The sequence below is a fragment of the Nycticebus coucang genome, chromosome 13 (assembly GCF_027406575.1).
Source record: "Nycticebus coucang isolate mNycCou1 chromosome 13, mNycCou1.pri, whole genome shotgun sequence".
Lineage (NCBI taxonomy): Eukaryota > Metazoa > Chordata > Mammalia > Primates > Lorisidae > Nycticebus > Nycticebus coucang.
Genome location: NC_069792.1, coordinates 64,851,559 through 64,866,035, shown reverse-complemented (window position 1 = coordinate 64,866,035; position 14,477 = coordinate 64,851,559). Strand labels below are relative to the sequence as shown.

General features: G+C 43.9%; 1 protein-coding gene across 2 annotated transcripts in view; it reads left to right on the top strand.

Moving 5' to 3' along the window:
- The first annotated feature begins 4,213 nt into the window (after positions 1–4,213).
- NCALD (neurocalcin delta) overlaps positions 4,214–14,477 on the top strand; it is a 489,836-nt gene continuing 479,572 nt past the window's right edge. For both annotated transcript variants that reach the window (XM_053558841.1, XM_053558842.1), the window contains exon 1: positions 4,214–4,491. The gene's annotated coding sequence lies outside the window, so the exon portion shown is untranslated. The remainder of the gene's footprint in view (positions 4,492–14,477) is intronic.

The window sequence follows — 14,477 nt, the reverse complement described above, 5'->3', positions numbered from 1 at the left end:
GATAGGCAGATCCCACCAGCCAGAGATGCCTGGAGTCCCATCTCCCCAGACTCATGGTGCCTAGATGCAAGGGAGCTGTTACTCAGTGGCCATCTTGCTCGGCCTCCTCTCTTCCTCTTTTCTTGACTCATTCCCCTTGTCAGTTCTTCCACCCTGTGATTTCACTTTGCTATGAAGTGTTAATGTCTAAACTTTGGCTTAGAGTCTACTTTCTGGAAGCTGAGCCAGATACCAACTAAGTTCCAGCTACATTTGATTTCTTTGTGATCCCAGAATAAGCTGTGTATTCCCCTCGAATCACCCCAGATTAGAGCCCTCGCACTACATTTCCTCTGCTTGGCTTCTTCCCCGGGTATTCATTCCATCATATCACTCTATGTGAATTCTTTACAATTTTTTTTCATTTTCAATTATTGTGGATTCATAATAGTTGTATATATCTATGTGAGTTCATGACATAATCATTCATTTGATGTGTGTCTTTTTGTGCTTTACCTGTCTATTTATTTTTCTCTCTCAAACTATAAGCCCCATAAGAGCACGAATCTTGTCTGTTGTGTTTAGTGTTGTATCTTGAGAGCCTGGAGCAGTTTCAAGCTCATAGGAGATGCTTAGGAAATATTTTGGAGTGAATGAATGAATACTTGCCATTGTTGGCCTAGCTAGTCTAAAATCTACATACACAGTTGTTTGCCTTAATAAAAACTTGCCATTCAATGTCCAAAGTTGACCAAATAGGGTTGTATGAGAGTTGTTCTCGCAAATTAGACCTCTGTAAATGGGAGACTCTGTAAAGTGTAAAGGCAGTTGTTTCAGTTTCCCATTATCACACTGTTAAAGAGCTTTTTAAAAACTAGGTCCCAACATTCAGGGCTGAGTCTTTGTGCCCTTAGGCAAAGTCTTTTAGACATAGCACCAAATGTAGATCATCTGATGCATGCCAATGCCCACATAGGAGAAAAAGTAATTTCAATTCAAGTTGGGGGAGAGGTAACAAGCTAGGGGGAGAGGGGAGAGGAATGGGGTGCTCCCACTGAACGGGCATGATGGGGGGTTGTTTGGCAGACCTTTTGAGTGTGGGACATAACTGCAAGAGGGTCTCTACCTAACAAAATCAAATATTTTGACCTGGTTGTATCCTTGCATTAATCTAAAGTGAAAAAACAAAACGAAACAAACAAACAAAAAAACAAAGTACAAGGAGTGAAAGAAAACATAGATAATTTATGCTTCATCAAAACTAAAAACTTTCGTTCTTCAAATGATACTACCAAGAAAATGAAAAGATAACCCATAGAAATGGAAAAAATATTGACAAATCATATATCTGATAAGATATTTATATCCAAAATATATAAAGGAATTCTTACATCTGGGTAATGAAAAGATAAATAACTGAATTAAGGGCTTGGTGCTCGTAGGACAGGGGTTATGGCACCAGCCACATACACTGAGGCTGGCGGGTTCAAGCCCAGCCAGGCTCAGATAAACAACTATGATAACTGTGACTAAAAAATAGCCAGGCATTGTGGCAGGTGCCTGTAGTCCCAGTTACTTGGGAGGCTGAGGCAAGAAAATCGCTTAAGCCCAAGACTTGTAGGTTGCTGTGAGCTGTGATGCCACGGCACTCTACCAAGGATGACATGGTGAGACTCTGTCTCAAAAAAAAAAAAAAGAGAGAGACTGAATTAAGAAATGTGTAAAGGATCTGAATAGATGTTTCTCCACAGAAGACATATAAATGATCAATATATATACACAAAAATGTGTGAGTCTAAACTTTTTCTCTACTTTATGATCAACTCCATTAGCCATTAGGAAATGGCAACTATAAGATACCATTTCACACCCACTAGGATAGTATAATTTTTTTAAAAAGGTAAATAATAAGTGTTGGTAAGTATGTGGAGAAATTTAGAACCTTCATATGCTGCTAGTGGGAATGTAAAATAGTGCAGCTGCTTTGGAAAACAGCGTGGTGGTTCCTCAAATGTTCAACACAGAGTTACCATATGACCTGGCAATTTCACTCCCAGGAATATACCTGAGAGAAACGTAAGCATACATAAACACAAAAGCTTGTACACAAATGTTCATAGCATTATCTGTAATAGCCAATAAATGAAAACAACCCAAATGCCTATCAACTAACAAATGGATAGGCAAAATATGATATATTCATAACAATAGAATATTATTTGCTCATAAAAAGGAATGAAGTGCTGACACATGCTACAACATGGAAGAACCTTCAGAATGTTATTCTTAAGTGGAAGAAGCCAGACACAAAAGTCCTTGTATTTTATAATTCTATTTCTATGAAATATCCAGAATAGGCAAATCTACAGTTTATATAAAGGAAGTAGAATAATGGTTACTAAGGAGTGAGTGCTAATAGATCTGAGATTTCCTTTTGGAGTGATGCAAATGAATTCTAAAATTGTGGTGATGGTTTGTACAACTCTGTGCATATACTAAAAATATTAAATTGCATACTTTGAGTGAATATAATGATATGTGAATTATAAAGCTGTTTTCTTTTTTCTTTTTTTTAAAGTAGAGACCATTAAAGTACGCAGTAGAGAAAGTGCGTTTTCAAGTTGTCTCTCTCTCTCAGAGGAATCCCACCCCAAGCACTGCCTGTTCCCTGCTATTTCCTACTCTTCAGGGTCTATCCAAACCGAGAGGAAATGACGATCTAGGGACCCCTTGTGGCCTACAAACTCTTCTTTCTTGCATTATAGGGCATATAAGATATTTTAAAATAAGTTAATATTTTAAAATTTGAAGAGTTCACATTAATTGTAAATTTCCAGTTTCTCTGAGGGGGGGGGGAATCCAAACCAAAATAAAATACCTCATCTTGGTAGCTACACTGGACCTACATTTCTCACATGGAAAAATAAGGCTGCCTTCTTTAGAGCCATTTGCCTTTCCTGTGCCCCTGTACACCTGCCAGAGTCACTCCCTTGACACCTGTTTTTATTCCTTGCGGACATTTGAGTTTGCAACACCTGCTTCAGACCTTTCCCTGCATCAAAACTCCCTGGTTCTGGGTCCTATTGCCTCAGCCTTGTTTGATGATTGGCTGACCCTACAGTGGCTTCCAACCTGGCTGCACATCAGAATCTCCCATGGCCCAGTAAAAAATTCTCATGCGAGCTACACCCCTGGGCAGTTAAATCAGAATCTCTGAGGCTGGGGACCACGTCTAGCAGTTAAAAAACAAAACAAAACATCAAAACTGCCTCCTCCCCACATCAAACTCCCCCACGTGATTCCACTGTGTTCACAGGTAAGGAAACCACTGGGCTGATCTGTTAATCCAATTCACGCAAAGGTAATAGTACTTGGTAATGATGTAATGACCTCTCAGAAAAAAAGTTTTTTTCCATTGAAAGCAGCTAGCAGAACTAGGAAAGGGTGGTTTTGGTTAGATAAACCTTTTACTTGATGTTCAAATCAGAGTTGGCAGCTGTCTGGACCTAAATGTAACTGTCATTTCCATAACCAGTCATATTAAAATATTTTGCAATCATTATAACAAGCATGACCAGGTCATGGTGCCTTGTTATTTTTAGCCAGCATTTTTTTTTTAACTGATGAAGATGAGTTTGTTCTTGAGACCTTCTGTGGGTTCTGGAAATGTAATCAGGGTACACAAGCACAGGCGTTAGTTAAAGCGGCTTTTTGAGAGGTCACGAATGGCAACACCGGAAGACAGTAACAGGTGCTGGGAGGCAGCAGGCGCTCGATAAGTATTGGTTGAATGAATTGACAAGGCATTTGTTTCTCATTATCTCCAAGCCAGATGGGAACTTTGGTGACATTCTGCAGGGGAAGGGTGAAGAAGGGTCCTCAGATGTCCCCCTCTCCCTAGATTTTTTGTTAAGCCTTCCCTAGACAAGTTCATAGAACGCTGTGGATAAAGAAAACACTGGTTAGACAAGGGCAGCCTCCTTCACCTTGTGAGCAGGCCGGGTCCAAAGGAAGAGATCTGAGAGGCGTTTGAAAAGCCTCCAGGCCTACCTTGAACTTGGCTCGAGGTAGCAGGGACACCAGGGTGCCCCTAACTGAAGCTTAGAAGGAATGCTCTGTCTAGGTTGAATCAATTTGACCTCCCCACGACCCTAACAAGCAAGCGGACGGCGCCCGGTGGAAAGCAGCAATGCGGTCTGCTTAGAGGCGTGGGCGGTGCGCTAGGACCACGGGGCACAGCAGGGCTGCACAGGGCAAGGTGCGGGAGTCCACAGCACCTGCAAACCGTGCCTCGACCAGGGCTCCCTGCTCTTGTCGTCCAGCCCACCCGGGAGAGGTGGCCTTCGGGGCAGCAGCAGAGAAGGGGTCGGCGGCCGTGAGGAGGGAGGCGGCGAGCGAGACTGGGACGGGGGGCGCGGCTGGCGGCGGTGCTGTCCAGGGGGAGGCGGGTGGAGGGAAGGCGCTGCCGCCGCCTCGCCTGCCGCGACACAGACGCCGGGAGCGGCCGAAGCGGTGAGTCGCAGCGCCTTCCCTCGGTTTCTCGGGAGCCAGATCGCGGTCGGGGTCGGAATCGCAGCGGGGCGGGTGTGCGGGAGGATTCTGGGGGTACCGTGCGCTCGGGGCGCGGCGGACGCAGGGGTGGGTGCGAGGAGCGCGCCCTGCTGGGAAGCTGGTCCGTGCAGTCCCTTCCTGGCTGCAATTCACTTTGGCAATTCCTCTGTCTTGTCCCCACTGCCTCTGAGGGAAAATAAAGCAAAATCAAAGACCCCGAGGGTAGGCGGCAGAAAAGGACGGAGAACTTTGTGGAGGGCCCGGCAGAGGCGCGCGGGGCAGGCGGATGTGGCGCTCTGGGTCGGAAGGGGGCGTTGGTGAGCCTGGTGGCGCGGAGACAACCCGAGCATCCCGCCCGGAGGGTCGTAGAGTGGGGTTGAGGGCACGCGCTGGATTCCCGGCCTTCCGTGTCCACCCCCAGAGGCCGCAAGGCGCCGGGCCAGGGTGCGGGGTGCGGGGAGCGTCCGAAAGGTGCTAGCTAGGTGCACGCAGACCGGAAAACAGTCTGCATTTTGGATCCAGGACCTGAAAGACTTCGTGCGTCTTGCCCTCGGCGACTCGGGAAGGGTGTGCTGGGAGATGTGTTTGAGTGTTTTTCAGTGCATACCGATTTATTTTTAGCTCTCAGAGAAGCAGGATGTGCAAAGTGGGTGTATCAGTCCGGGAGGGGCAGGAGGTCTCCCTGTCCGCAGGAAATGCCCGTTTTTGTTTTTTTTTCTTTCTTTCCTTTTCCTTTTCTTTCTTTCTTTTTTCTGCAGATGCTTGCTTTAACTTTTGTGTCAGGAGAAAGAAAGCCATTGGCTCTCTGAGGATCTATCTCCCCGCTAGGGTCCCTCTCCTCCTGCTGGTCTGTTGGAGGCAGCAGGCGAGGCAGCCGTGTGTGCTGCTGTCCTCACTCCAGCCCCCAATGAAGGTGCATGTTTCGCTCTGCCGGGCAATCTGGGGAAACACAAGGAGGGCTGCCAAGGTCTCACTCTCCAGAGAGGGAAACCACGCAACCTTGCTCAAAGGTTTCCCACTTCTGACTGATTTGAAAATAACAGACCCAAGCTGCTGCATTACCAAGAGCAAGGTTCGCTGTCAGGGGCTTCTCAGACCTAACTGGCAATGCTTGAGAGGTTTTCCCCACCAACTGGGAGATACCTGTGTTTTATGGCCAGAGGTAGTGATGCAAGGACCGCAGAGGAGCCCGGGTGGTGGTGTGATGGTAGGAGTGTTGGGTTGGGTGGAGATGTTGCTGGGCTAAATATAGCCTTGGGGACCAGCCTCAGAGGAGGAGGCTCAAGAAACTGAAAATCACATGTTCGGGTACCCAAACCAGTCCCTGGAAATCATCTTGCAGTTGGTCTCCCCTGTGTCTAGTCCTGAACACCCTCTTTCTGTAACTGTTTTTGGAGAGTCACGGATGTGGACATTAGGAGTGTGGATTCTGCAGCCACTGGGTTTGAGTTGTGCCTCAGACACTAATAGCTCCTAGACCTTGGGCTCCTTACTTGACATCCTCTGTGTGGTAACAGGTACCACATCTACCTCAGGGTTGTTGTGAAGATGAAATGAGTTAATGTGCAGAAAGCATTAGCAGTGCACCTTGTCATTACTGCGGGCTGCATAAATGTGCGCTCTTATTATTTTCGTTGTTATATGCCCCCTTCTCTCAATTCCTGTGATCACTGATTTGGCTCATATCCTTATTACTTCTTGCCTGAATCGTTCCAATTGCTCATTTCAGTCCATTCCTCAAACTGTGAACGCTTGTTCTGAAAACAAAAATCTAAGCTAGTCATTCTGCTTAATTTCCTTCATAGTTTTTCTGTGGATTTGAGGACAGAGTTTGGACTTCAGGAACCTTTATTATCCTGACCTCCTCTCTTGATCAGCCTCATCTCCCAAGCATCCCCACGTTTAGCCTCTGCCTAAGCCACAAAGTCTGGTACCTGTCACCCCCTCCATTCCTTGTCTGGCTGTGCATCCTTCCCTACTCAGCTGTGGCAACCCCCTCCCCAGCTGATTGTGGGAGCCCCGCTTCATGCTGCCATGTTACTCTGCACAGAGCCCTCTCACAACTCTGAAAAATCATCTATGTGTCAGTCTTCCTACCTGCAGGTGCCGTGAAAGATGCATTCTGATTGTAGGTGTGTTGAATGAATAAATGAACGTCAGTCAAGCAAAATTCAGTCCTCTTTACTATTGCCAGAATTAAACATGGAGAATAATAGACAGAGAGGATTTGGAACAAAGCAGTATTTATATATAATACTCTACTAGTAAACACTTTATGAAAAACTAAGTAATCAAGGGTGAGTCAAAAGAAATGTGGCATACTATCTTTGAACCGTTTCAGAGGTATTTATGTAATTGTGATGGGCAGACTAAAAATGGGGAAATGTAATGATCTGAACTCTTCTCATTCCTTACTTTACTTAGAAAAAGGTCAGGCATCTCAGACTTGGCTGTGGGGGATAGAGGTCCAGCTCTTCAAAGGGATTGTGCAATGAATTTGGCCAGGCAGAGGTGATGGTCACAACATGCATGGGCCTTGTACCTCCTCCTTAGATTATAGCTTCCCAGCAGTGTGGATTTCAGATTGTATGTGATTTGTATGATAAGAATAGGAAAACTCCTATCATCATCAGAGAGCCTCTGTTACTTTTCAGGCAATTGAGTGTATTCTGTGGGTGCTTTTCTGACTCAGGTGGCATCTCCAAGCATGCCACTTCTGGGTTCCCAGGGGTCCCTCAGAGGAAGATGAGAGGGTGCCTGGTTCCCTGAGGCGGTGTCAGAGTCTGGTTTCAAGGCTCCAGAGTAGGAATTTTTGTATGGCAGAGAGAGCAAAGAATGTTTAAAAAGTTGTAAACAAAACAGAACAGCACCCCCCACACACACCCCAACACAAAGAATATGTGATAGAGACCATCTCTAAAATACTTACTGCCTCGTTCTTTATAGAATAACTTTGCCAACTGCTGCACTAGAACCGAGACAAATTGGTTTCATTTTGCATGTCATTTCTGATTGATTGGTAGTGGCTGTCTGGAAAGCCGGGTTGAATAGGACTCCAAGGCTTGGCCCAAGCTCAGCAGGAAACAGTGCTGTGGTTAATTAGTGATATCTGTCAGAGTATGGGAGTAGGAAGTGGGAGCAGACAGACTTTGTTCTCACCATTCCTATCCTAGAGAGTGTCAGTGGAGGACATTGATGGCAGGAATCAAGGAGAGAGCACATGAGTTAAAAGTGGTCTCTAGAGAATGGCAAGAGCTTTCCACCACAACAATAAACAATCACTACAGCTAACATTAATAGCTGCCATCCATTGAGTATATGCCTAGTGTGTGCTGAGTGCTCCTGCTTTACATGGGGTATCTCGTTTCATCTTTGTAATAACTTTATCAGGAGATAATTATTTTAATTAGAACTCAATTCTGTTGCAAATGTCAGGAACCTCAAAACTCAAATTATTTTATCAAAAGAGGAATGCTATTTTGGCTCTGATAATGCCTCAGTCCAGAGGAAGACCTTTTAGGTATGGCTTAATCCATGGCTCAGGCCTTGTTAGCAGGACCTGATTTCTGTCTGTTTTTCTTAGTTGCTTTCTTGGAGTTGTCATCATTTTTAGACCCCATCGCATTGTAGGAGGACTGGAAAAGCTCCAGACTTTAAATTCAGACAGGACAGTGTACAAAATGACTTTTTTTTTTTTTGTGGTTTTTGGCCGGGGCTGGGTTTAAACCTGCCACCTCCGGCATATGGGACTGGCGCCCTACGCCTTGAGCCACAGGCGCTGCCCAGACTTTTTTTTTTTTTTAAGTCATTAGCATTGATTAGGTCCTGTGTCCCCTCCTATGACTGGGGTGTCACATGCTGCTGGGCTTGGCCTTGGCGACAAGTTTCATGCCTGAGCCATAGGCTGAGACGTGGGAGCAGGGTGTTTCTTCAGCAGAAAGTTGTTACACTGTCCTCAGGGGAAGGCTCTTGGATTGTGGATTACCAAACAACAGATGTTCACACTAGTACTTTTAGCATTCCACTTCATAGATAAGGGAAACAGGCTTAGGGGCTCTCAATAATTTGCCCAATGTCACATGGCTAGCAAACAGCAGATTTCAGATTTAAAATCCACAATTTATACATCTAATAGAATTACTTGAGAACAGAATATTTAAAATGAGTTTAGCAGGAACTTTATTACCGAAAATGTAGCTCCATAACTTTTTACAATGTTTCTTCCCTCTCCTTCTTCCCCTTTCCCCTTTTCCTCCTCTTCCCCCCAGCCTACTTGAATATACTCATGTTATGCTCTTGTACAGGCATGTGGTTGTTTTTCTATTGGCTTCATATTAGTATTGAATACATTAGATACTTGCATTTTCATTCTTGTGATATTTTCTTTTTTTTTTTTTCTTGTGATATTTTCTAAGAAGAATATGTTTCAGCTCCATCCAGGTAAATACAAAAGATGTAAAGTTACCATTTTTTTAATGGCTGAAAGTATTCCATGGTATATCTACACCACAGTTTATTAATCCATTCATGGGTTGCTGGGCACTTGGGTTGCTTCTGCATTTTGGCAATTGTGAATTGAGGTACAATAAACATTCTAGTGCAAATGTCCTTATGATAATGATTTATTTTCTCCTAGTAATGGAATTGCGGGATCAAATGGAACATCTACATTTAGCTCTTTGAAGATATCTCCGTATTTCTTTCCATAAAGGCTGTATTAGTTTACAGTCCCAGCAGGAGTGTTTAAGTTTTCCCTTCTTTCCACATTGGCGCCAACATTTGCAGCTTTGAGATTTTGTGATGGGAGCTGTTCTCACTGGGCTGAGGTGATATCTCAGGATGGTTTTGATTTGCATTTTTCTGATGATTCGGGATGAGGTACATTTTGTCATGTGTATGTTGGCCATTCACCTGTCTTCTTTGGAGAAGGTTCTATTCCTGCCCAGTGATAAATAGGATTGTTTGTTCTTTTTTTGTTGATTAGTTTGTATTCTCTGTAGATTCTAGTTACCAATCCTTTGTGAAAGCATGGGAAAAACTCTAGATCAGTGATTCTCAACCTGTGGGTCGTGACCCACAGGAACTGTATTAAAGAGTCGTGGCCTTAGGAAGGTTGAGAACCACTGCTCTAGATGATATCAGCCTGGGGAAAGATTTTATGAAGAATACTGCTGTGGCAATGGCAACATCACCAAAAATAAATAAATGGGACTTAATTAAGCTAAAAAGCTCTGCACAGTTAAGGACACAAGAATCAAAGCAAACAGACAATCTTCAGAATGGGAATAGCTCAATAACTTTGAAACATTTTAAGTACTGACTGGCTAGAAGATGTAACAAAAGAGATCACATAGGCTTCTCTGGCAGGATTTTTAGTCAACCAATATCCTTGAGCAGTTTCTACTTGCTGAACATTGTGTTAGGTTCTAGGGGTATAGGCTGAGTAAGATCTAGTCCCCTGTCTTTAAGGAATTTATATTCCAGTGTTTCACAAAGTACAAGACATAATCAGACAACAGGTTGAGTAGAATGTAGAGTGTGCAGGGATATGCAGAAACTCACTTCATGGGGACAGTGACCTTCCATTTCATTTGCTGAGGTAGCCCCAGAATAGTGCTTTGTGTGGTAGACAAACAATAAATATTTCTTGCATACATCTGTTTTTAAAAAGATGTGGGTCTTAATCTGGCTATGCCACCAACAAGCTATGTGACCTCAGCTCATCAAAACTTTGACAAGATCCTTTTTAAAAATTCTGGTTAAATATATACAACATAAAATTTACTATTTCTAGCTATTTTTGAGTGTACAGTTCCATAGCATTACATATTATGCAACCATCACCACCATCCATCTCCAGCAACTTTCCGTCTTCCCCACCTGAAACTCTGTACCCATTAACCAACTCCCCAATTCCTCTTCTCCCTAGCCCCTGGCAACCACCATTCCATTTTTTGTCTCTATGAACGTGACTACTCATTTAAGTGATGTTTGTCCTTCGTGTGAGTGGCTTATTTTACTTAATGTCTTCAAGGCTTACCTGTGTTGTAGTACATGCCAGAATTTCCTTCCTTTTTAAGGCTGAATAACATGGCATTGTATGTATATACCACGTTATGTTTACCCGTTCATCTATTGGTGGACACTTGAGTTGCTTCTGTTTTTGCCTATTGTGAATAATGCTACTATGAACATGGGTATGAAGATGTATGTTCAAATCTTTGCTTTCAATTTTTTTTTTTGTATACCTAGAAGTAGAATTGCTGGATCATATGGTAATTCCGTACTTAATATTTTGAGGAGCTGCCATACTGTTTTCCATAGTGATATAATTTTATATGTCCACCAGCAATGCACAATGCTTTTGATTTCTTCACATACTGGTCCATACTTGTTTTCTGTTTTTTAAAAAAAATAATAGCCATAATAGTGGATATAAAGTATTTAATGCATTCTTGAAGGTTGTTGGACTTGAATTGTGAGGGATAGTGGGAGAATTTAACCTTCATTCTGGGGATATAAAAGCTGCCTGTGACTATGGTGTGATCAGAAGGACTCTGTCATTACTGAGGGGACAGGAGGAAGGCAGTAGAGAAGGGAGTTTAATTATTCACATGAAATAAAAACATAATAGTTTTCCCCACCTCTATACATCTAAAGATATGTTTATTACTGCACAAATGGTATTGAATTTGGGGAAGAAAGGCAAAAATAGCACTGAGATATTTCATGGCCAAGGATTCTTTAGACAAGTTGATTGCTGTTGCTAATAATACAGTAATGACAGTAAATGCCTAAAGATGTTCTAAGTATTAATTCCATCAATTCAGACATCCTGTGAAGGATTTATCTTCCAGGGTCCCCTGAGGAGGCAGATGGCATACCCTAAAGCAGGCGTCCTCAAACTTTTTAAACAGGGGGCCAGTTCACTGTCTTCAGACCGTGGGAGGGCCGGACTATAGTTTAAAAAAAGCCTGTGGCTCAGTGAGTAGGGCGCCGGCCCCATATGCTGAGGGTGGCGAGTTCAAACCCAGCCCGGCCAAACTGCAACAAAAAAATAGCCGGGCGTTGTGGCGGGTGCCTGTAGTCCCAGCTGCTGGGGAGGCTGAGGCAAGAGAATTGCATAAGCCCAAGAGTAGAGGTTGCTGTGAGCCTTGTGACGCCATGGCACTCTACCCAAGGGCAGTACAATGAGACTCTGTCTCTACAAAAAAACAAAACAAACAAAAAAAAAAACTGTGAACAAATTCCTATGCACACTGCACATATCTTATTTCGAAGTAAAAAAACAAAACAGGAACAAATACAATCACACCGCCGCATGTGGCCCACAGGCTGCAGTTTGAGGACCCCTGCCCTAAAGGAAGGACCTGAAGAAAGTTTAATGAAGGGAATACTTACAAAGGTGTGGGCAAGGTTAGGATAACACCCAAAGTGGCTATCAAGGTGTGGGAGAAGTTTCTGGAATTGCTAGGAGAGCAGGCTATCAGCAGGAGGTGCGGTCTTTGGTAGAGGAATATGAACACTGTCTAACTATGGCCTGGGAGGGAGGCACCCTGGAGAGTCTGTCCTCAACCTCTGTCCTCTGCCCTCTGGTCTCCTGCTGCTAGCACCTCAACTGGCCAGAAGCCAGAGGACAAGACAGCAAGTTGATGTGGGACTACTTTGCAGTCCATAGAGGGGAGGAAGGAGAATGGGGAGAGGCAGGCGCAGAGTAGCCAGCACCAGGGAGCATTACTGTTATCCCCATTTTGAATTTGAGTGACTCTTCCAAAGTTGGGAGCTACTAAGGTATGGAGCTGAGATTGGATAAATAATAAGAAAATTTCTCCTGCATATCCAGCTGTATCTAGAATGTTGGGTTATCCTTAAACCTGAGTGTTTTGCTTGTTTGGGGATAATCAGATGTGTATATACTTGGCTTAGCAGTCAATAGGTAGAAGTGGGGACTGCTTAGATGCCCCCTTTTAGAAAATGAAATCTTATACTTCTTAGGAATGTTTCACACCTGATTTATTCCAGTTAGATTAAAGAGAATATTTCGTACATATTTTAGGGGGTGACAACATGCTCTTGAATCATGTTTGCCACATGTAAAAAAGATGTAAGGGTTTTTCGTTTGTTTGTTGAACTGAAAGCTCCAGAGGAATCGACAGTGTAATGTGGCTGCTTAAACCTTAGTGACACCTGGGACTATGTTAAGAGAATACCGTACAGAAGCAGGGTGATGGTAGTTCCCTGTGTGCTGCCCTGGCTGGGACAAGTAGCGCGATTACTCAGGAGGGGCAGGATGGGCAGGGCAGTGGCTGGTGTGCTGGGGTGGGACTCGCTTGCCCCGACGTGTGGCTGAGGGCCTCTCTGGCCTGGAAAAGCTCTGTGGGAGTTTGAAATTATCATCCCCGAAGCACTACACCAGGACCATTCTGGGGCCAGAACTAGGCCCTATGTGAACACAGAACAGCTGCTTAGGAAGGCTGGGAGTTTGTGAAGCTGAGGTCTCTGATGAGAGATGGGGGCCGAGGGCTTGTGTTTCTTTCCTGTGGCTGCTGTGCGTGGCTAAACACGAGAGCCATTTGCTCTCTCTCAGTTCTGGGAGGCAGAGGACGGAGGCTGGGGTGTTGTCAGGGTTGCGCTTCCTGAGTAGCTTCTGGTAGTCATTGGCATTCCTGGGCTTGAGGCTGCACCGCTTGGCCTCTGCTCTCGGGGCCTGTTTCCTCCTCCTCTGCTCTGTGTGTTTTTCCTCCGTGCATCTATTTTTTTTAAATTTATTTTTTTTTTTTCAAATTAATATGAGGGTAGAAGTTGTTAGGTTACATTGTTCTCACTTCCGGGGTCAAGTTCCATTGGTAAGAGAACCCCTCACGCAGGGGTCGTGTTATACACCCTCACAACATGCACATTAGGTGAGATCTCGCCTCCTGCCCTCCCTCCTTCTGCCAGTCATCTTCCCTCCTCCCCCGCCCCCCACTTCCCTCCACCACTGAACTATTATTATTTTTTATTATTAAATCATAGCTGTGTACATTAATGCGATCATGGGGCACCATACACTGGTTTTATAGACCATTTGACACATTTTCATCACACTGGTTAACATAGCCTTCCTGGCATTTTCTTAGTTATTGTGTTAAGACATTTACATTCTACATTTACTAAGTTTCACATATACCCCTGTAAGATGCACTGCAGGTGTAATCCCACCAATCACCCTCCCTCCGCCCATCCTCCCCTCTCCTTCCCCTCCCTTTCCCCCTTCCCCCTATTCTTAGGTTATAACTGGGTTATGGCTTTCATATGAAAGCCATAAATTAGTTTCATAGTAGGGCTGAGTACATTGGATATTTTTTCTTCCATTCTTGAGATACTTTACTAAGAAGAGTATGTTCCAGCTCCATCCATGTAAACATGAAAGAGGTAAAGTCTCCATCTTTCTTTAAGGCTGCATAATATTCCATGGCGTACATATACCACAATTTATTAATCCATTCGTGGATCGATGGGCATTCGGGCTTTTTCCATGACTTAGCAATTATGAATTGGGCTGCAATAAACATTCTGGTACAAATATCTTTGTTATATTGTGATTTTTGGTCTTATGGGTATATGCCTAGTAGAGGAATTATCGGATTGAATGGCAAATCTATTTTTAGATCTCTAAGTGCTCTCCAAACATCTTTCTAAAAGGAATGTATTAATTTGTATTCCCACCAGCAGTGTAGAAGTGTACCCTTTTCTCTACATCCACGCCAACATCTCTGGTCATGGGATTTTGTCATATGGGCTAATCTTACTGGAGTTAGATAATATCTCAAAGTAGTTTTGATTTGCATTTCTCTGATGATTAAAGATGATGAGCATTTTTTCATATGTCTGTAGGCTGTGCGCCTGTCTTCTTCAGAGAAGTTTCTCTTCAAGTCCCTTGCCCAGCCTGTGATGGGATCACTTGT